At 37.5% G+C, this 21,835-nt stretch overlaps 1 protein-coding gene across 4 annotated transcripts in view; it reads right to left on the reverse strand.

The window, feature by feature from the left end:
- The window catches only part of LOC127960214 (E3 ubiquitin-protein ligase TRIM39), a 290,581-nt gene that overhangs the window by 15,620 nt on the left and 253,126 nt on the right, over window positions 1-21,835 (reverse strand). The gene's annotated exons all lie outside the window — the stretch shown is intronic.

Raw genomic sequence — 21,835 nt, forward strand, 5'->3', positions numbered from 1 at the left:
AGATGATGCTAACCCTGAATCAACAAACAGAACTAACAAATATTGCTACAAGTGTGACTGCATCATATAATAACGGCTGTTAATAATGTTCGTCATCTGGCTGACTACGTCTTGTATTAATTTTTCTGAAAAATCCTGTCATATGCATATGCAGTCCAGACTCATGTTTTCCTATTTTAAAATATTGCTTATTACTTATAAAGCCCTGAATGGTTTAGCACCTCAGTATTTGAATGAGCTCCTTTTACATTATACTCCTCTACGTCCGCTACGTTCTCAAAACTCAGGCAATTTGATAATACCTAGAATATCAAAATCAACTGCGGGCGGCAGATCCTTTTCCTATTTGGCGCCTAAACTCTGGAATAACCTACCTAACATTGTTCGGGAGGCAGACACACTCTTGCAGTTTAAATCTAGATTAAAGACCCATCTCTTTAACCTGGCATACACATAACATACTAATATGCTTTTAATATCCAAATCCGTTAAAGGATTTTTAGGCTGCATTAATTAGGTAAACTGGAACCGGAAACACTTCACATAACACCGTACTTTCTACATCATTAGAAGAATGGCATCTACGCTAATATTAGTCTGTTTCTCTCTTGTTCCGAGGTCACCGTAGCCACGAGATCCAGTCTGTGTCCAGATCAGAGGGTCACTGCAGTCACCCGGATCCAGTACGTATCCAGACCAGATGGTGGATCAGCACCTAGAAAGGACCTCTACATCCCTGAAAGACAGCGGAGACCAGGACAACTAGAGCCCCAGATACAGATCCCCTGTAAAGACCTTGTCTCAGAGGAGCACCAGGACAAGACCACAGGAAACAGATGATTCTTCTGCACAATCTGACTTTGCTGCAGTCTGGAATTGAACTACTGGTTTCGTCTGGTCAGAGGAGAACTGACCCCAACTGAGCCTGGTTTCTCCCAAGGTTTTTTTCTCCATTCTGTCACCGATGGAGTTTCGGTTCCTTGCCGCTGTCGCCTCTGGCTTGCTTAGTTGGGGTCACTTCATCTACAGCGATATCATTGAGTTGATTGCAAATTAAAACAGACACTATTTCAACTGAACAGAGATGACATAACTGAATTCAATGATGAACTGCCTTATCATTTTGCATTATTGAGACACTGTTTTCCAAATGAATGTTGTTCAGTGCTTTGGCGCAATGTATTTTGTTTAAAGCACTATATAAATAAAGGTGATTGATTGATTGATTGATAATGATTGATTAAGTGCAATGTATCCAATTATATGGTGAAATATTATGCTGTCTTCCTTTCTATTCCCAAAAAATCTCCTCTCATTTCCAATTGTTCTTTGAATATTATATAAATGCCAACATTTATTTTCGCCACCCCATTTCATTTGCCACATATCTTTTAAAGTTTTTCTTTAATTAGCCCTTTTATTTCTAATTTACTCATCAGAGCATTAAACTCTATGTCTGGATGTTTTAATTTTTTTAATCTGATCCAGCACTTCATTACCTTACATGTGCAGGTATCTATACAAAATAAAACTCTGTAAAATGTCTGACAAAATGTCTTGTCTAGTTGAAGATTTGCCACTATTTAAACTTGATAGTGCTGAGAATGAGTCTGAACATATGACTACTTCAGGTATATTGATGTCTTCAGCCCACTGAAGAGCCAAAAATATGACAATCATTTCTGTAGTATAAACTGACAGACAGTTCTTTTTGCTATTCTATACCTGACCCTTAGAACATATATTGCTGCTGCTGTGTGTCCTGTTTCAGGATCTTTAGATACATCTGTATATGAGTTACTTTAAAACTAGGTTAGCCTATATGATATGAAACAAAAGTCCTTGTTGTTTTATTTTATTTTCAGAAGTCACTCACACTTAGTAGCCAAAATCCTTTAATATGTCTTTTATTTTGTCAATATTAACCTCTGGCATGAAATTTTACATTCATAAATGTACGTTTTTCAAAACTCACCCACCGTTTAGTGGCGTTTAAAGAGGAATTTGTGATTTATTTGTGGAGACGTTAAAAAGAATGAAAAGTCCCAAAGCAAGATTTTTTGTTTAATTTATTAGAATAAGTCAAAATATTTTAATAAGTCACTCATACTTACTTTAGTAGCCTAAATCCTTTAATATGTCTTTTATTTTGTAATTACAAATTACACTCTGTAGCCTGCGATCTACGCTCGCGCTCCAGTGGCATCTGCTGTTGCTAGGCAACCATGAAGACGCAGAAGTTTCAGCAAAGGATAAATGGATTTCCAGCACTAAACATCCCTTGCAGAAGCTCTGCTGATAAATTCATTTAAAAAATGGCTATGCTTGTATAGCTACAATCAGCTATTTCTCCATCTTGGCTTAGCTTTCAGATTTGTTACAGGAAAAGATGTGCATGAGCACTTGCTGCTTCTCAAAAGTTTAGATGTTTCTAATTTAATTTTCTACCTGTTAATTTTTTTTTACACCTAGATTGCCTTAAACTTACCATTTACAATAATGAAATACTAATTAATGTTGTACAGTATGGGTTGCAAGACTACTGATTTCCACTAGTCGATTTTTTTTTATTAAATACTTGAGTTACTCAACTCGTGGTTCATGCTATTGTAAATGAAAACACATTTGTTTTTTTATCAATAGCCTTATATAGCCTTATGCAACAATTACATATGTAAATTTTATACATATCTAAATGTTCATGTAACAGCCAGTATTTGTATCTGTAACAATCACAACATTTTACGTATCTGCATTGGGATACAACGTGGTACTTGAGAAGACCATTATGACATCTCTTTTTTTACCTTGGTTATCACTGAACAAGTATGTCGTGTTAAATTAAAATAAATATTAAATCATATTTATCATGCAAGCAGAGAGATGTCATGACAAACATTTAGTGATCATTTGAACATGACTGAATCAATGCGATGCGCACATTTTCATTACGCAGAAATCTTTAAGCGAGTCTTAATGTTTAGTAAACTTCACAAAAAAAATGTGTGCATGCCACGCAAACCAGCAAAAGATAAAAATGCGAACATGTAGCACAAGTAGAAAATGTATCTGTATCTAAGCTGATTATTAATCTACTCTATGAGACTGAAATGGTTTTTGAGAGACTGAGACGCGCAGCGCGGCTGTTTGATTGGTGAGCGCGCTGTGCTTATTCCATTCATTCATATCGTATAATAGCCTAAGGTTTAAACAATTGCATTTTAAATATTTACAAATAATATATCATGTATGATGTATTATTATAGGTGAAATTACTCTTGCAAAGCTCTGATTTCTGAGAGATGCACGCAGAGCCAACAGCAATGCAGTGTTTGATTTGCACTCTATTCATTCATAAAGTTTACATTCATTCACTTTGTGACTTTAGAGGTCTGTGTAAAATATTGTGCTGATTCCCTGGCTTAACTGTTATCTAGCAAACACTAGACTGTGTCAGCTTCAGCCGAGTATTCAGGCAGAATTGTCTGTTATCCAATAAGGTATTCGGCTTCAGGCACAACAATAATTATTACATGAAATATTTCATTTTTACATGCAACATGGATAAGGTCATAGAAAGTAACAGCTCCATCCAATATTGTAATCCTAAAATTCACATCGTACTTGCAAACACTATGTATGTATTATGGTTAATGCATGCTGGAGTAGTTGGTTGTTTCTGACAGTGCCGACTAGTCTATGCAAGCTCTTGTAAAGTATGACAAAAATTTCACTGTATTTAGGTGCGCATGGCCAGTAGAGCCAAACATGTCCCTTCTAGCCTTAACCGCTTGTATGCGTCATATCCCAAGCTTTGCGTGTGTGTGTGTGTGTGTGTGTGCGTGTGCACTGCGCCAAGGCATCCGTCATTAAAATTTTTAACCATAGACATAATGTTAGCAACATCAGCATTATAAATTAAATAAAATGTAAATAAAGTACATAAAAATAATTTGATCCTAAAGCTCCAAACTTGGTCCTAGAGGGCCAGTGTCCTTTAGAGTTTAGCTCCAACTCTAATAATACACACTTGAACCAGCTAATCAAGCTCTTACTACACACACTAGAAGCTTCCAGATAGGTGTGTTAAGGCCAGTTGGAGCTAAACTTTTCAGGACATTGGCCATCCAGGATCTAGTTTGGAGACCCTGTTCTACAGAGTTGTTATTTTGCACATGCTTTTTGATCATTACAAATAATAATGTAAAATTATTTATTAGAATAGGACATATGCTGTCTCTCACATTACATACATTGTCAGTAGTTAAGTATGTGGTCTAATTTGGAATCAGTATTGACTTGGACGCAAAACTTTTGGACTTGGACTTGACTTGGACTCGAACCTCTTTGGACTCTATCTTGACTCGGTCTCGACTAGTCCTGGGCTTGGACTTGACTTGGACTCGACGAAGCTGGACTTGACTACAGGTCTAAAAATCACATATATAAGCTAAAACATTTTTCTTTCAAACACCTTCAGGCACCACGCAGCTTTCACAGACACTACTCACAAACACACAAAAAAAGTTCTGTTTTAACATTTAGCTAAGCTGCGACCATGATGGATTTATTTCACGCACAGTTTAGGGAAGGTTATGGACTTGTAATAGGTTATAGATCACAAATTACCCTATTTAAAGGTCCCGTTTTTCACACTTTTTTGAAGCTTTGATTGTGTTTACAGTGTGCAATATAATGTGTTCATGTTTCGCATGGAAAAAAAACACGGTATTTTTCACATAATTCACCTATCTGTATACCGCTGTTTTCACTGTCATAAAAACGGGCTGATGACTTCCTTGTTCTATAAAGCCTCTCCTTCAGAAATAGATAACGAGTTCTGATTGGGCCAGCGGTTCCTGTGTAGTGATTCGACACCAGCTGAGAGCGTGCTGCCCTCCTGGAAATGTGATTGGACTAATTTTGAGAAGCATGAGGGCAGGAGCATGTGCTGGAGATGTACTTATAATAACAGGAGCGTTTTTACTGATGAGATTCGCATGAAAATCGCATTTGATTTTTTTGCACATTCCTAACATCTAGTTAATAAAGCTAAACAGTGTTGCCTTTTTTGTAATAATTGACAGAAACTGTTAAACGCACCAGCTTAAATAATAAAATACACTTACCAGTTGTGGTCCATTAACAACGCCTTCTACAGACAAAGAGGGAACTGCTCCATTTTTCAAGAATAATCTTTGTGCGAATCCAGCATTAAACTGATCGAGATTGAGGAAGTTGTCCTCAGCAAGCTGTCCTAAGCAAAATGTGCTGCACAGTTTTACATGTGGATTATAACTTTCGGGAACCGAGTTAAACATAAATTGTAACCATTAATCTCCAAGTACAGCGTCCCTGGGAAGGCCAAACAAAGATGATTGGACTCCGAGATGAAAATAACATAGTTTCGACGACATGGCAACAAACACAACTCTTCCTCTTCTCCGTCCGAGCGCAACAAGGCCACGCCCCCTGTTTGTGAATTCATGTGGGTGGAGGTTAGTCAAAAAACTGTTTTAGTGACGTCATTACTACAGGAACTAGAGGGATGTAGTCCAAACCGGTCGTTCGATGTAGGCAAATTCTGTTAAATAAAATATCTCGCTTGGCATTGAACTTTGAGCTTTAGAATTGTACAGATATTATTTATACTCTAACAACAACATTACACACTAACTAAAGTTTGAAACATGGAATCACGAAGAGCGGGACCTTTAAAAACTAAAAGGTAGTGCAACTATTTCAATTTCTTTAAAAGAGTGATGAAACTGATTACATTTGATTACATGTTTTAAGACTTTTCTAAATATGTAATGTTTTCAACCATTAATCTTTTGAAACATGTAAACCGGCCAGGGTTAACATTAGAGTACTCAACAGCTAATGACTGTCAGACTTTCAAAATCCTTCATCATTTAAATTAGGATTGTGATAATTTCATTTTAAAGCACAACCACCAAAAAATCAGATTTGCTTGGAGATTGTTCTGAGATTAAATACATATTTTTAAAACACAACAAGACAGTTTAATAGCTATGATACTGTTTTGAAACCAAGTTTTTACATACCTGTGAAGGGGAAAGCAATTTCAGTACACATTTCTTCTAACAACTCAGTGTCATTTTATATCCGTGAATCATTTAAATAATTAAACTATGTGAACACATAGTGTGTGGATGTTATTATCTTTTGTTCATTTCAGTTAATGATGTTTGTGGACACAGTTTTAGGCACCGATCCTTTGTCGTTTATTTGTCTTAAATATCAGTTTTTAGTCAGATACAAAAGTGTCAGTCATTAAGTTTTTTGGGTATTTGTAGTTCCCTGACCTGAAGATCTACATAGCTTGAATGATGTGTTAGTTAAATGTGTTCAATTGAACCCCTTTGTAAAACAAAAACAAAAATAAAATGTTAAAACATATTTAGACTAGGGCCGGGACTCGATTAAAAAAATTAATCTAATTAATTAGAGGCTTTGTAATTAATTAATCGAAATTAATCGCATTTGATTTAATTTGGATTTAGATTTAATTATATTTGACCCGAGAACAGTGAGAAGTAATTTTTTTTCACATGGATGTATAGTATACCATTGAATAATGACTGAATACATAAGCTTAAGCAACAAAATATTGTTTATTTTTGTTCAACCAAGTCTAGCAGACCAGTGCAATTTTTGCCATGAAGTGTAGCAATAGCATATTTAGAAACAATTTAGAAATAGTACATTTCAGAAATTCAGGAAGCTTATAGGTGCTGGAACCTTCTGTAAAGTGTTTTTTTAAGTAAAACACAATACTTTCAATTACATTCAGAACATTGGAAACACTGACTATTAGAAAACATCTCTCTGTTGCTTCAGAGGCCATAACATACTAAGTCCAACTCTCAATAACCTTGGCCAAAACAATAAAGAGTTCAACATAAACTGCCAGCTGCACCAACAAAATAATACATGGTTCAACATAAAGTGTAAAGTCCACGCTAGCTGCTATATGTTTTGCGTTGAGGTGATACTTGAGGCTCGATGTGTGCTGCGGTGATATGCGAACGCTAGTTGGTGCTTCAGTATAATCGGTCCACCGAAACTCATCCAGTGAGAAACGTTCCGCGGTGCAAAAATAAGTTATTAAACATATTGTAATGGAAGCATCTTGTGAAGCATTGGGAGTTAAGATTTGTGTGTTCCTTAAACCTAAAATTTTTCTTTATCTTTAGAAAAGACAATCATGTCCTGCTGCTGTTGTCTGAATATCCAGTCTTTCTTCATCATGAAATGATGAGCCCCAATCATCTGCCCCATTCTGGAGAATGCGTGTATGTTTGTTGAACTCAAATAACCCCACCCCCCACCCCTCTCGCTCTCTCTTTGCAAGTTGATCTTGACTGGTATTTTTACAGACAGTTAGCACACCCCTATATTTCATCATAAACTAGGTAAGCAGGTTATTGTAATAATATGGTAAACATGTGATAAGTGGCTCAATCGCACATTCAGAGTTTTATCTTACTGCGTCTCTATAATACATTTCTGCAATGGCTGTAGGCCCCTTGATACAGGGGGGGATTGTTTTATGAGCAAACCCTTGTTTGCCAAAATTGCCAAAATTATTAAATTGCAGATAATTTTGAAAATGTTAATGATAACAGAGGGGTTACATCTGAATATTTTTTCAGACAAATACAGATTTAATTGATTATTTCATAAACTACATTGACTACTCTAAAATATGAGCCAGCTGTTTCAGGAGTTAAGGATACATGCTTATTTCCGATTTGGGTGATGTCTATTTATTTGTTAGGTTGTTAGATGCTTACTCACAGATTGAGTCTGTGTGCAAAGAGATAACACACAGACTCACAGCCTACTTTTTATAGTATGTAAAAAGATACAATTAAGGACAGACTAGGACCTTTGAGCCAATCATGTTGCTCAGTCCACATCACCTTATAACACATGCACATCTCATCCACATTATATGGTAGATGTCTGGTTACTCTCAAAAACTGGCCGTCCTTGGTACACAGTTTACCCTTAAATTTATTTTTCAACCTAAAGCAGTTGGGTGCACAAGTTAAATAAAATAACTCAATGTCCCTATGAACTATATATATTACCTTATTCATTGTATGTCAAAAAAGAGACTTAAAGGAGATTAATGCAATCAATGCAAGATTAACAAAACAAAAAAATTCAATAACAACCCCATTTAAAAGTAAAAAAAATTGGTGTAATGTTTAAACAGTTTTCACTAATTAAGAACTGATGTCTTTTTATTATAAACGTTAGTTTAATTCTGTTGACATACATTTAAATCTATTTCGCACTGGTCTCTCCTGTATCGTTAGATGGGAGGGCTGTAGGCGTGGAGTTTGGCAGCGGCGCGTGAGGTCGATCCGTCGGTTATGCTCTGCTAGGAGATCTTATCTCTTTGTTTAACTTTGTAACTGTCAGAAACAAAGTCTAGATTTTTTAAATTGTAGTTAATGGTAGAGTACAACATAGTTTTGAAAAGTATCTTGTGCTGGTGTTTTAACGACTGCGTCTGATGCATTTTCTTTTAGATCAGCATAAATGCATACCTATTTTTTATTTTGTTTTAACTTTTCACCCGGCGTGACAAATGCTGATTTTCCATTGTTTTAGTTTGAGGTAAGGTACAAATGCTGTAAACTCTATAACCTAGTTTTCTTTTGTAACTGGTAACAAACTCTAACAATTTTTTTTAATTGTAATGCTACAAACCTCTGTCTCTCACGTGTTTATTAACGAACGTATCTGATAGTTTTTGGCTTGTTTGGTTGTTTTAGATAAATAACCAGTAACATAGTTTTCTTTTTATTTAATTAGTAACAACTTTTTTTTTTTTTACTCTTTCCGAGTATAAAAAAATTATCATTACATTGTTTCTATTTCTTCTATATTTATAACCTTTTTCTTGAAATGCATAATGTATGTAAAACCATAATAAAAAACTTCCCTTATACTGTTTTCACGTTTTCACATTTTAAAGTTTGAAAAGCACCTAGTTTTGAACAGTTTTTTTTAATGACCCCCCAACACACACACAAAAACACTTTCCCCGTTGATGGTAAATTCCTTTTAGGAGCATAAACAAGATGAGCTCGGGTGGGGAACTGTACAGGGAGGGGAGGGGAGGGGTGGGGGTCCAAACAGGTGTACAAAACAGATGGCTTTTATGACCCTCATCAATCAAATTTTTGGAGACAAGCCACCCTTTACTCTCTCTGGTAGTCCTATGTCTTACAGTGGGAGAGGTTCATAGACAGACGCCCTCTTGCAAGCAAAGAGAGCCTATAATAATTTTCTGGCAGTGTCAGAAATTCAGCATGATCATCGCACTGTGTGTTTGCAGCTATGACCCACGTTTAACTGACCAACCAGTAAAAACACAACATGATATCAACGAGAAATGCCACTAAAACATAAAAGTGCTTACTTCAAGCTCTTATTTCTTTCTCTTTGGCCGCTTCCACTTTTTTTCACCACACATAAAAACTATAACTGTCAAAGTGTGATTCATTATACACTTTGTGTTAACCACTAGAACATGCTAATGATGGTCATGTACAGACAGTCTACATGCATGTCGTACCCAAGTTTATTAGATTCATTTTGCATAGTGTGACCAGCAATGATCTTATAAGATTGATAAAATCGTGCAGTGTGTAGAAGGTTTAAAGCACTGTTACTGCTGCTCGCTGAAAAGATCAGACGCAGAGAGAGCTGTGCACGCACTGGGAAAGCAAGAGCTTGCACTCATGTGGCAGTACTGGCGAGACTCTAAATAAACTTTGTCCAAGAAGTTTCTAGATTTGTTGCTAGGTGCTTTTTTTGGGGGAAATAAGTCTAGATAGATAACTACATCTATCGACAAAGTTGCTAAGTTGGCAACACTGCGCAAGCTCTGCTTGGCTGTTGTCACTTGGTTAGGTTGGATTGTGTTAAAAAACAAACAGTGTTGGGTAAAGTTACTTTTAAAAAGTAATGCATTACAATATTGTGTTACTCCCTAAAAAAATAACGAATTATGTTACTTTTTATGGAAAATAATGCGTTACATTACTTTGCGTTACTTTTTCAATCTGGGCAGGGCTTGCTTGTATGTTTTTAATATAAAAAAGTTATATTTTTTTGGTAAACGTAAAAGCCCTTTCACACCAAAAGCTAAATTAATAAGTCTCCAGCTGAAGAGAAAATAAATTCACGTCTGTACAATAGAAGACAAAAGAAAATAAATTATTAAACACTTCAGCAATAAAAAAAAGAAGCACAAATGTTTATAAATTTTGCCTATTAGTGTGGTTGACTTGGACCATTGAAGGTCAGCTCCAAATATATTGGTTAATAAAATGAGATTAAATACATTAAGGATATTTATGTTATTTAACATTTAATAAATGATGCAGGTTTGCATTATATTCTGAGTTGCATTTCGCTGTTTTTATTCATTTTGAGGTGTTTTTTTTTTTTTGAGAATGAGATTAATCTCATAAGGCATTAATCTCATTAATAAATGCATCTTCCCATTTATTCAAGAACTAGTAACATACTCCCAATTTCTCTCAACATGGGGACAGAAGAGCTGTTAATCAATAAATGGGAAAAAAAGTAACTGCCGTTACTTATTTGAAAATGTAACTCGGAGTTACATATAAATAAGTTCTTATAAATTAAAAAGTAATGTGTTAATAGTTAACTACTCGAATAAAGTTATCTAATTACATAAATCGTGTTACTTGTTACACATTACCCCCTAACACTACAAACAGATATTTACTGAACAAGAGATAAGATATTTTGAATCATTTAACTCAAGTCAAGGTCAAGTCTTTTATGAATATTTGTCAAGCAAGTCTCAAGTCCTAAAATTTGCAACTTAAGTCTGACTCGAGTCAAGTCATGCATAAACATTTTCATACCTTGCAGCATTGAGTCTGCCCACGAAGTGCTTCTTAAACAGATACCGATCAATAGAAAACTGTATCTCACAACACCTGCCATCTTCACAGTTATGCGTGACTGTTGTAGCAGTCGTTTCTGTTCCCCTTGGAATTCCCGTTTCCCTCGGGTTGCCAGGTCTGTGTAATAAGCCGGACCAAATATTTAATCAAACAATTCCCCAAAGTAGCATAAATTCCGCGGATTTGGCAACACTGTCGCATGCAAATACACTAAACACAACTGGATGTAAGGAAAGCAAAAAGGGACAAATGTCTTGCTACAATGCAGGATAGTAAAATGACACTCCAGTTAATGTTCTATTATTTTTTTATTCATCTTGCAATTGTTCCTTTGTTTTTGTCTTATGTCCGAGTTTTTGCAGCTTAATTTTTCCATTGCAAATTAGTGTAATCTGTCCATGCTGACGTCCAAACTCAGGGTTTTACTGTTTCCATATAGAGCAACAATACATTTGAACTAATATTCTATTTGGTTAATCTGTTTACCTTCTTACTGATACAGTGCTGGTATATAGCTCCTCATATAGATCAAACCTATGAGGAAATTCTAAATGACCTAAACTCAAGGTTTTCATCCATTTGTCTTAAAAAAAGAGCAGCAATATTTCATTTGCAGATGTTCCTTTAGTTTCCAAGTTGATGGTAAGCAAAGTTTTTAAGTGATAACTCATCTACACTGACACATTTTCTCATAGTAAAGTGAGGTATAGTGATATACCAAGACTTGAAAATAACAAAAAGTCAGTGCTTGTCAAGAAACTATACTTAACTGACTTATAGCAACTAGCACATTGACAGTGACCTGTTTTCTAATTTCAGTTTAAATGGATTTATTCCTTCAATTAGGCCTTTAGAACCTCATTGCAGGTTATTTGTTTAGATTTTAACAATAAAGCTATTTCAATAGATGTAAAACTTTATCACATCCCCTCAAAAAACAATGTAAAGTTTAGAAGAAGTGGTTGCTGGACAAAAAGAGGCCAGCCAATTTTTATTTTAGAATTAAAAAAAAAAAAAAAAACAAGCTTGCCATTTCAGCTAGATTATACTGGCCTGAAATGGGGTGGACATTGATAAATGGTTAAAAATGCTACTAAATCTTTTCCTTTTCACCATTGCTGTGAGACATAAACTGATTATTTTATGTTAACAACTAAGATGAATTTAGTGGGGTAAGTCACCTGGACCAACAATGTAAATGAGTACATTTATTTACCATTACACAACACAGCCTATGCTATTCTGACTAAATATGAAGCAGTTGTGTACTGCATTAATTTATTTCACAGGTTTGGGGCACCAAAGATCATTCTTTCTGACCAAGGCACAGAGTCTGTTAACCAGGATTGTAGTTTATTGAATGAAGGGAAACAAAATCAGTATTAATACTGATAAGTATTAAGTATGTAATAAGTATCAATTACAATTTTCATGTGTGCATAGGTTCTGATTCATACACAGCATTTATGGTTCAGTGTATATTTATTCTAATGCATGTTTTGCACACACCAAACACAAAGTTTTTTTAAGCTTTCAGTGCATACAGCAAGGCATATAATAAAAATATAAAAATATAAAAATAAATGAGCATAAATGAATAAGTATGCGACACTATAAACAGAATAGCCAAAGCCTCAAGCATCACATTGAAATCGGTAATAAATCTGATTGAAAAAAAAAAAAAAACTTTGAACTATTTGACTTGCCGTACATCCAGTCGTGCTTCTTGCTAGTTTATGCTTAGTTAGTAAGTTAGTATGGTTTATGGTTAGTATGGCTAGTTCTTATCGTAAAACTCTGCAACTATGCAAGAATTTTATTATGTTTGCGTAAAGGGAAACAGACATTAAGAGGGGAAGAGAATCAACTGCTACACTGTGACCAGTTTCTCTACACTTTCTTATGGAAGTGGTGGTCACATGCATAGCTTTTCAGAAACTTTTTTTTTTTCGTCAAGGAAGTTGAGAACTCAGGGGTTTTACATTAATTGCAGCATGTCAGCTTGATCTTAGAATATAAATATTCTCAAATGACAAAACAGTTAACAGTTAATTATAACATTGAACATTCATTGAGAGTGAGACATTGATTTAAATGCTCTTACAGTCTAATCCTGAATGTCTAAACTATTTCTTTAATTAGGATCTAATGCGTATAGCATATAAAGTTAAGTCTTTTGTTGACACTTGAAATATTTTAATCTGTGTATTTTACAAAATTATTTAATGTGTGCCCTGTCAAAATACTGTCCTTAAACAAAGATCAAAAGATCGACTGGTCTTCTCAGAATACCTTCGCCAGGTTCAGTCCCTCTCGAGTGCTGTCGGTGAGTGACTGATTTAGGGCCCGTTCACATGTCGCCCCTAAAAACGCGTCGATAAACACTAGGCGGGTCGTTTTCTCCTTCTTTCTGAAGCGCTCGTGCAGTTGCGCTCCTGAGGCGTCTGTCGTTGCTTAGCATCCATCAGCTGCAATCTCCATTACAACAAAGGGGATTTCAGCAATGGATTACCACCACTGAAAAACCTTTGCTGTAACTCTACTACAAGATTTATTTACGAATAAAAGTAAAAAACGCCGCAGTTTAAGCGTGCACACCATTCTTCAATAACCATGGGGAATTTCACCCCGAAGGAAGCTGGAGCAAGGGGCGTGCCGAAAGGTTTCTCATTGGTGAACAGAGTTTTACTGTGTTGGCCAATCAGCTGTATATATTTACATAATTTCCTTTAGACAAGAGAATGTGGAGGCGATAACACATGGTGTAATTATTCAGCATACATTTATCTATGCTTTATATAACACAGATACGTATATTATGATAGCTTGTTACAATACAATCATAATTTTATCATAGTTTATTGTTGTTGACAAACATATGTACAGTGAGACAAAACGACGACCGCATCTGCATCGAAGGCAAAGTGTCACGCTGTCTGGTCTCTGTTTCCCTGGGTGTCCACTAGTGGTCTCACTTCCCCATAGGCACCTCACCGTAGGCACTACAATTCCCACTAAGCCTTGTCCCTTCATCGCAGTAATTGCACTCCTGTTAATTGCACTCAGGTGTAGGGCTGGGTATCGATTCAGATGTTCAGAAGTTAAGCCCGACAGGACACGAGCCCGACAAGTACATTTTGATTGACAGTTTTTTAAAAGCCCGAACCCATTTACAACCCGACATTATTCAAATGTACGCACGCATGCAGCTCTTTTGCCTTTTGTCAGGAATGAGTCATTTATACATGTTTTAACATAATTTATACATGACTACTGTAATAGGCCACTTGGAAGTTTGAACAAAGAAATAAAATAAGCCCTCTGTAACATGGTAAAGCACTCTATAAATAGCCCTAGGTATAGGCTCATTTGGCATATAAATAGGCCAATGCACCAATAAAAACAAGTCTTTCTTAAAAAATTTTATTAGGATAAATTCTGGTATTTGGCAATAACGAAATTAATTAAGATAAAGGCTCTGCCGGATTTCCTTCGCCATAGCAGCTGACATACTAAAGTAACATAATGCCAACAGTAGCTTATATAGCCTACTCTGTCTCCATTATGCATTTAAGACACAATCAATATTTAGTTATTATTTGAAAAACATTTACTCCAAGATTAGGTAAGGCCTACGTGTTTTTGTTGAGGAAAATGATTGAATCCACTGTAGATGGCTTCAGCACGTTCCTGCACTCACTGATGGTGCGTCTGTAACCCCTCTCACCCGGGTCCTCTCTGACGCTCCCCGCACTCCGAGCGGGGCTCGAACCCGGGTCTTCCGGCATGGGAGGCGGACGCACTAACAAGGAGGCTAAATGGCTACAGCCACTAACTTCTGTCGCTAGCAATATAACCCTCTAGCTCATTATTCGAGGATTCTCATTATTAACAAGGTCAAAACTTTTCCAAACCTCAAACTTTGCTTTAGTTGCTGGTGCTACCAAAACAATCGTCAGACCGTTTCAACTACTCGTGCTAATCAAAACACATTACATGACCGCTCGTTTACCGCACAAGCCCGAGCCCAACCAGAGCCTGTGTAAAATGATATAAATGAAACCCGAATTGAAATGAAGTCCGATCGGGTCCCGTCGGGTTCGGGCAAAGATCTTAAGCTCTATTTTCTATACTCGATTCTCGATTCAAGTCAATGAATATAGATTTAATACAAATACTATATGTATAAAAAAGAACAGAGTCGAGTCAGGTTCCCGTTGACCCTCGAGAGTCGAGTCAGGTTCTCGTTGACCCTCAGAGTCGAGTCAGGTTCCTCTTGACCCTCGAGAGTCAAGTCAGGTTCCCGTTGACCCTCCAGAGTCAAGGCAAGTCACCGTTGAAATTCCAGAGTCAGGTCAAGTCACTGTTGACACTCCAGAGTCAGGTCAAGTCACTGTTGACAGTCATGAGTTAAGCACTACCACAGTTAGACCTCAGGAGTCAAGTCAAGTCACTGGTGATCTTCAAGGACAGAGTCAGGTCACCGGTGTTCTTCATGGGAAAATTCAAGTCACCATTGATCTTCATGTGCAAAGGCAAGTCACCAGTGATCTTCATGGACAAAGTCATGTCACCAAAGATCTTCATGGGCAAAGTCAAATCACCAGTGTTCTTTATAGGCAAGGTCAAGTCACCGACTATCTTCATGGGCAAAGGCAAGTCACCATTGATCTTCATGAGCAGAGTCAGGTCACCAATGATCTTCACGAGCAGAGTCAAGACACCAATGATCTTCATGAGCAGAGTCAAGTCACCATTGATCTTCCCGAAATCATTCTAAACTCTGCAGAACTACCAGAGCCTCTCCACGTCTCTTCTGAACTACCTAAGCCTCTCCACGTCTCTGCTGAACTACCGGAGCCTCTCCACGTTTCAGCCGAACTCTCTGAGCACTCGACTGATCCTGTCGTGGCCATGGAGGCCACCCTTAACTTGTTCATGTTCTTGGTTTCAGACTTGCCTATCCAGACTTGCTCTAATGTATCATCGATCCCACTGTGGTAGTCCTCGGTGCAGCCCTGGTGGGCTCCTGTCTCGAACGCATGGCTGTGGTGGTCTTCTGCACCACCCTGGTGGGCATCAGCCACTGAACTTTCTGTTCTCCCCTAGACTTGTATTTTTTTTTTTTTTTTTTTGGCACTTCCTGTCTCTTGCCCTCCCCCTGTTCCTCCACCGGTCCACCTCCCTCTGGGTTCCTTGTTTTTTTTAATTGCACTTGTCTCTGTTTCCCCATTTTACCTGGCCCTCCGTCCCTCCCCCTGGTCCTCCACCGCTCCACCTCCCTCCTGGTCTCTGTGTTCCTTGGTCTCTTCTTGGGTTCGGGTGGAGCATCTGGTAGCTGCTCCGTGGAGTAGGGGGTAATGTCACGCTGTCTGGTCTCTGTTTCCTTGGGTGTCCACTAGTGTTCTCACTTCCCCATAGGCACCTCACCGTAGGCACTACAATTCCCACTAAGCCTTGTCCCTTCATCACAGTAATTGCACTCCTGTTAATTGCACTCAGGTGTCTTATCTTGTTAGTCATTATCCTCCCTATATTAACCAGTCCATTTCTGTTTGTCTAGATGGAGTCCTTACTCTCCGTCACCTAGTTTCCTCGTGTTCCTAGTCTTCGAGTTCCTGTTGTTGTTCCTGTTTGTTTGTTTGTTTATTTCTGTTTGGATTGATGTTTTGTTACGACCCCGGCTTGTTTTTGACTCTGATTTGGATTACCCAATAAATCTCACACTGCACTTGGATCTCTCGTCTCCTGTTTTCCCGTATGTGACACAAAGCCCTCAGAGTTGATAAATTGTATTGTTGTCCTTTTTGTGCAATACAGTACAGAATACATCATGTAAGTATAGTAATTATCACCGCCTTTGATATTACAACTGTACTAATATCAATTCACAATCTATTATGTGTTTTAGATGTCTATAAGATGTTTATGATTTGTAATGTATGCAAAACTGACATCTGAAAAACATCTGTCAGACGTTTGTAGACAACATATGCTTTCCAAATCAAGACATCTTCCAGACGTAAGTGTGCTATCTGGGAACGGTTATGATAAACCCTACTAAACCAGACCACTGCCATTAGAAACCTGTTCAGGACAATCTCTCTTATATTTCTATCACTTACCTATGAGTATCAGATGTGTTCACAAGGGTCTCTGAATGACTCAATATTCTGTTGTTTAAAGAGTTTGATGGTTTCAGATGTTCATATTGTTGTTGATCAAGTTAGTGTCACTTTCTCTGAGTCTCTCACTGAACTACAATGATGTCAGAGCTCCTCCTGTATTCACACATTTACATTCATCCCTGTATTTGGTGTGTTGCGTCTGTTTGTGTGTTTCTGTCAGCTCACCAAGAAGAGATTTCAGCAGACTTGATTATTTAGCAACATTTGTGAAGAGTTTCCATGTAAATCTAGCATCAAAACTGCTATATTGTCAACACCGAACACAGCGCTCTGCTGCCTCTGGTGGCGCTGCTGTGCATTACATACTGCATAATACACTGACACTGTACTATCAAACATTCTGTAAACACACAGGGACATGTTTCAGAATTGCTGCGTTATATAATTGAAATGAATAACACAGAAATTCAGACATTCTGAAGACTAAAAATGTCTAAATCCAGTAGAAAAGTGTTTTTGAACAGAAAAGTTTTTTAGAGTCATCAGTTTCTGTACTGATCAATGTTCAGCTGTTGAATTAAATTACAGTAAGTCATCACTGATTTATTATATATAGGGGTATAAATGAAATAATCCTCTCTAAATTAAACTGTCTCAAACGAACTGACACAATCAGTAGTGATTTCTACTGGTTAAATATAATTAAGGCATTAATAACATAGCATTTCATGTGATTGGTTAATGAGAGGAAAAGGCTTGCATTAATTAATACAATTAAGATTAATTTAGTTGTTTACTCCCAAGAGTGAAATTATTAGCATATTTTCTGTGGTTTAAGTCAATCATCACTATTATTATTGTTATGCTTAGTATTAAAGTATCAACAGCACAATAAACCCATGAATGTGTATTAAAACAGTAAATAGGATCATTCTGGATTTCATGCTGACATTACATTTGATATGTAGATCTTGCACCATTTGTGTTACAGACATCCAACGTACTAGAAATCATTCAAAGGCAGGGCACAGGAGACATTTTCAAAGTGAGGGACCAGACTGTCAAGGGCGGACTGGCCTTCTGGAAATTCTGGAGAAGTCATCAACAACAACAAAAAAAAGTGTCAGATAAAGTGATAAGAAGTAAGTGACAAGAGGGGGCACTAATGCAATCTATTTTTGCTTAAGAGAAACCGAAACTGCTGTATACGGCTCACAATTGCTTTAGAACGGCCCACTGGATCATTTTAGACTCTGATGATTAATTTTAAAATATTTGAAATGTAAGTCACGTAAAGATTGCTTTCAGTTTATAATGTTAAAGGGTTAGTTCACCCAATAATCAAAATTATGTCATTAATAACTCAACCTCATGTCGTTCCAAACCTGTGAGATCTCCGTTCATCTTCGGAACACAGTTTAAGGTATTTTAGATTTAGTCCGAGTGCAGCATTCAGCATTGTCTTCTCTTCCGGGTCTGTTGGGAGATATCAAAATAAAGCAGTTTGTGATATCCGGATCACGAACAAATCACTTGATGTAACCGGATCTTCTTGAACCAGTTCACCAAATCGAACTGAATCGTTTCAAACGGTTCACATCTCCAATAAGCATTAATCCACAAATGACTTAAGCTGTTAACTTTTTTAATGTGGCTGACACTCCCTCTGAGTTAAAGGTCCCGTTTTACGCGCTTTTTTGAAGCTTCGATTGTGTTTACAAAGTGCAATATAACATGTGTTCATATTTTGCGTGTAAAAAAAACAGTATTTTTCACACAATTCACCTATCTGTATACCGCTGTTTTCACTGTCACAAAATACGGGCTGATGACTTCCTTGTTCTATGAAGCCTCTCCTTCAGAAATACGTAACGGGTTCTGATTGGGCCAGCGGTTCCTGTGTTGTGATTCGACAGCAGCTGAGAGCAGGCTGCCCTCCTGGTAACGTGTTCGGGCTAGAACGCACGCACGTGCTGGAGATGTATTTATAGTCACAGGAGCGTTTTTACTGATGAGATCGCATTCGTTTTTTTGCACAGCCCTAACATCTAGTTAACAAAGCTAAACAGCATTGTCCTTTGTGTAATAAGTTACAGAAACTGTTAAACGCACCAACTTAAATAATAAAATACACTTACCAGTTGTGGTCCATAAACAACGCCTTCTCCAGACAAAGAGGGAACTGCTCCATCTTTCAAGAATAATCTTTGTGCGAATCCGGCATTAAACTGATTGAGATTGAGAAAGTTGTCCTCAGCAAAATGAACTGCACATAGTTTTACATGTGGATTATAATTTTCGGGAACCGAGTTAAACATAAATTGTAACCATTAATCTCAAAGTACAGCGTTCCTGGGAAGGCCAAACAAAGATGATTGGACTCAAAGATAAAAAAAAAACAGCGTTTCAACAACATGGCGACAAAAACAAGCAGCTCTTCCTTCTTCTCCGTCGGAGCGCAACAAGGCCACGCCCCCTGTTTGTGAATTCATGTGGGCGGTGGTTAGTCAAAAAAACTGTTTTAGTAATGTCATTACTACAGGAACTAGAGGGCTGTAGTCCAAACGGGTCGTTTTTTGTAGGCGAATTCTGTTAAATCAAATATCTCGCTTGGCATTGAACTTTGAGCTTTAGAATTTTACAGATATTATTTATACTCTAACAACAACATTACACACTCACAAAGAAGGGGACCTTTAAAATAAATGAATATCCCGGAGTAATTAATGTTCTCAAACAGTACACTGACTGAACTGCTGTGAAGAGAGAACTGAAGATGAACACCAAGCAGAGCCAGATAATGAATGAAAGATTGACTTGGTCTGCGTTATTCATGACCACAGTACAGTGGAATGTCCACATAAAAACTGTAACACCTGGGGAACAGCTTTTCTGGGAATGACTACATGAAGAGTAGGTGACTCTTTTGGTTTGTTACAGGCAAAATGGTAGATTTTCCCATCCTTTCAATGCAGTCTATGAAACCGTTGCCAGTATATTTTAAGCTCTGCCGAACCCTTCTTTAGAGCCCAAGCTGGAGGTCTCCTTCCGTCTTTCAACCACTCACTCACTGTCCTCAGTGTGACATCATCTTTTTGACACTGTGCAATATCGACTGCCAAAGTCTGAGAAAGGTCTATGACAGCATGAATGGTAAGAGGGGCTGTGTCTAAAGTAGATTCTGACTTGGCTGATATTGAGGGATCAGAAGTAGACTGAAGAGTGGTATCACTTTGAATCGGGCGTCTAGATAAGGAGTCTGCATTTGTGTGCTTTGCACCATTCCTGTGCTTTATGACCCAATTGTACACATCAAGCTCCAATCCCCAGCGTGCCCTATGTCCTGTTGGATCTCGATCGATATGCATTTTCTTCAAGCCTAACAAGGGGCGATGATCGGTAACAATCACAAAGGGGCACCCTTGCAAGTAGTGTGAAAAATTTCTAATGGACCAAACAATAGCCCACCATACCCTGTCAAAGGTGGAGCAGTTGCGCTCTGTTGCACGTAGCACATGACTGGCATAAGCTACGACCTTTTCAACACCCTTTTGTTGTTGTGCAAGAAGGGAGCCAATGGCATGGTGAGATGCATCCGTATACAGAATAAAAGACATGCTGTATTCAGGGCAGGAAGCTAACGTATGGCGAAAATACTGAAAAAAACATTAGGCAGCACTTTAAAACTTGCAAAGATGTCAGGTGCTCTGGCTCCCAGTAAACATTTGACTATGGTGGCATTTGTCTTTATACTCACGTTCTGTACAATAGAATTGCCAATAACTAATCACTGAGTGGGGAAAACCTGTTTAATGTTTTGATCGGAACAGAAGAGCGGTGTTTTGACCCACGACTATGCTGCCTCACTGTCACCCAGTTGCCCTGCTGCAGGGGCTCTGCTGGAACCGAACAATGTACAGGAATCCCAGAGCTAGACGCATCCAAAGCCGTATCTAGAGCCCTAACATTCTTACTGTCCTCAATTAAAGTTTGGATGTGTGTCTCTAATTCTGAAATCTTCTCTGTCAGCCTATTTCCCTGCATTTATCACATGTGAATCCCTCATCAGAGACAGAGATAGATAAACTGTACATGTGGCAAGAGGTGCAAATATCAATATCAGGAGAAGCCATTACTCACCGTGCTTGATAAAATATTCTTACCACAGTTGTTTGATGAACTTGTGAAAAACTGGAGCGAGAGAAAAGAGAGGAGAAAAGAAAACAGCGATAGGTTCGAATGAAAACACTAATGAAAACGCTACCTTCTTTTTTTGGAACATGGTCACACAGCACATGCAGCTTCGGACACGCGCATACAGCAAATAATACTTTTTACAAAATAAATTCCGCCGGTATTCAGACAGTCTCATGCATACAGATACGGGCTAGAATCGCCTAGGGCTGTCAAAATAGCTGAAAAACTAAATTTGAATTTTTTACTTAAATATGATCAAAATTCAAATTATATTCGAATTTAAAATGCATAATTTCAGTTAGGGTGAAGAAAAGCTTTTTGCTTCTCTTCTGAGGCCTCAAGATAGCGCAAAGCATTAGAATACATGACTGTGAAAAAACAATAATAATTGGTTCATAAAAATTATTTTAAATATTAAGTTGCTTAAAGACCTATAAACAAAACAGCGTCATGTATGCATGCATTGTTAAATAAATAAAAAGACCCATTCGGAAACCCAGTCACACAGAATATTTTTTTTTC

The sequence above is a fragment of the Carassius gibelio genome, chromosome B6, assembly GCF_023724105.1.
Source record: "Carassius gibelio isolate Cgi1373 ecotype wild population from Czech Republic chromosome B6, carGib1.2-hapl.c, whole genome shotgun sequence".
NCBI classification, from domain to species: domain Eukaryota; kingdom Metazoa; phylum Chordata; class Actinopteri; order Cypriniformes; family Cyprinidae; genus Carassius; species Carassius gibelio.